Source organism: Microtus ochrogaster, linkage group LG1 (assembly GCF_000317375.1).
Source record: "Microtus ochrogaster isolate Prairie Vole_2 linkage group LG1, MicOch1.0, whole genome shotgun sequence".
Lineage (NCBI taxonomy): Eukaryota > Metazoa > Chordata > Mammalia > Rodentia > Cricetidae > Microtus > Microtus ochrogaster.
In genome coordinates this window covers 57,215,712-57,218,042 of record NC_022027.1, presented here as the reverse complement: position 1 = coordinate 57,218,042, position 2,331 = coordinate 57,215,712, and the positions used below count along the sequence as shown (strand labels likewise).

At 45.6% G+C, this 2,331-nt stretch overlaps 1 protein-coding gene across 5 annotated transcripts in view; it reads left to right on the top strand.

Annotated features, from left to right (window-relative positions):
* Positions 1 to 2,331, top strand: part of Evi5 (ecotropic viral integration site 5) — a 139,187-nt gene that overhangs the window by 6,222 nt on the left and 130,634 nt on the right. For 3 of the 5 annotated variants that reach the window (XM_013350924.2, XM_013350922.2, XM_026785059.1), the window contains exon 1: positions 584 to 601. The exons of 1 other annotated variant lie outside the window; for it this stretch is intronic. The gene's annotated coding sequence lies outside the window, so the exon portion shown is untranslated. Of the gene's footprint in view, positions 1 to 582; positions 602 to 2,331 lie in introns of those variants that run through there. One more of the 5 variants, XM_013350923.2, reaches the window with a different exon arrangement.

Here is a 2,331-nt window from a genome sequence, read left to right as displayed (position 1 = left end):
GGCCGCAGGCAGGTGACGGGTCCGCCAGGTGCGCCGAGTGACCGCCCCGCTGGCCTCGGAGTTGACCGCGCGGTTTCCGGAGGTCGTGGCGGCGGCGGTGGCTTCGCTGGTTTCCGTGACCTCAGGTCATCCCGGGGGGCGTCGCCTCGCCCGGAGTTAATGCAAAACTTTCGGGCCGGTTCCCTCGCTCTCCTCCGGTTTTTGCTGGAGGGTATTTTAGAGAGCAGCAAGCGGGTTCCTTTGAGCGACGGTGGAGAAAAATAATGTTTTCTCCGCTGCGAGAACGAATTCCGGAGCTTCCTGAATGGAGTTTTTAGGGAAACCTGATCTGTTGCTAGTTTTTAATCTTTGCCTGGTGTTTTGTTTTTTTACATTTTAATAGTTAAAAATTCCTTAGTGTTTCTGGAATTTGGTTTCTGTAGAACAGAAAATGCTCTCCTTCTTTGACAAGTTTGTGTCAAGAAGAAATAGACATTTTTTGGTTGGGACGTGCCCTTTGAGAACTGAAGTTGTTTGTTTGGTTTTTGTTCTTGCTGTGTGGATTAGGCTGTTGACAGACGCCCGCCTCCCACCTCCTTCGAGGATATTGCCACTATTTCTGGTAGATACTGTTTTGTTTTTAGCTTTCTGACTTTAGGTTCTGTCGGGCCTTTCCCAAGGCTGTTGTTACCGATGAGTTCTCAGTGAAAATCCAGTACTTACTGACGATGCTTAATTTTGTTTAAGAGTCTGCGAATTGGGTGGTGGTACAGTACTTTATCAGTGTGTGGGTTTAATTTTCATTTTTGTGGTGACTGGGGTGAAATTACTTTATTAGCCATTTCTATATTTTGTGAAGTGCCTCTTTTACATAATATGCTTAGTTTTTCATTATCTTTTTATCTCCCTACTTTTTTTTTCAGTGCTGGGGACAGAACCTACGTCCTTGTATGATCAACTGTGTTACTTTCCAGGGTTTCTTTTCTCAGTGGTCTGAAAATATCTGCAGAATTCTAGAAATAAACAACTTAAAAGTCTTGAACTTTTTTATTTGAATTTATTTAGGTACTCTTGCTCGTCACCGTTCTTAGCCCTTGATACACATTAGCTAGCTCTCTGAGTTTTTAAGTTTTAAATTACATGCCACTTTTGAGTAGCTGAGCACTCTCCAAGTGGGATGTCAATTACTCCATTGTCTAGGCTATCTAGGCTGTACCCAGACTTTAGTCAGTAACTCTTGGGGTCGTCTGGTCAGCTGCCTTGGTGTTCCGCCGCCTGTGTTGATTATCTCTTATTTTGCTTAGTAATGGCCCCAAGTGCTAGCTTACTTCACTGTTGAATGTGCTGAAAGTGGAACTGTAGAATGCTTCTTTTGAAGTGAAAACGTGAATGGTCTTGACTTAATGATACAGTGTAGCGTTGCTGCTAAGATCTTAAGAACAATCCGCAGTCTGTAAACCCCAGGAAGGATAAAGGAGTTGTGATAGGGTTCCCCGTAGCCTTCTTCCTGCACAGCACAGACACTGTGATGGGTGAGAGGGAACTTCTGGGTATCCATGGGATGCCTTGGAATGTGTCCCCTGTGGCTGCCAGTGTTCTGAAAGCTGGGCAGAGGAAAGGGACAGTGGGTGGCTGTTTGCTAAAAAACACTTCTGCCTAATCCCTTGGCTTTCAGCCTTCAAGCTCGCTCTCCTTGAGTCTGGGGTTGGTCCAGGTCAGTGTTTCCAGGAATAAATTATGAGAGGGTAGGAGTGGGAACCTAGAAAGTGTAAGTGTACCCTTGTACAGACTGACCGTCTTCATCTTTCCCCATTGACCTTGAGTCACGCAGATCCTTAGTCTTTGGGGCTTTTGTGAGTGGCCCACACTAGTTTCTTCTTGTCCACATCCCCATTTGTAATCTTTCAGTATGTTTGGCTCCTCCCCTTGGTGTCACTAATTCAGATGTCTCTTTAATCCCAGCACTTGGGAGGCAGAGACAGGAACTGGAGTCACAGACAGTTGTGAGCTGCCATGTGAGTGCTGGGAATTGAACTCAGGTCCTCTGGGAGAGTAGCCAGCACTCTTAACTGCTGAGCCAGTTCTCCAACCCTTCTTTGTCTTGTTTTGTTTGGGAGGGACCCACACCGCCCAGGCTGACCTTGAACTCTTGATCCTTCATTTCTGTGGAGATTACAGGCTTTTGTCACCAAGACCAACTCTTCTGTTCTTTTTAGAAGGGCTCGTTGCTCCAGAATTTTACAGTGTCAGAATTGGAAATTATTTTTTTATTTTTTTGGTTTTTTCGAGACAGGGTTTCTCTGTGGCTTTGGAGCCTGTCCTGGAACTAGCTCTTGTAGACCAGGCTGGTCT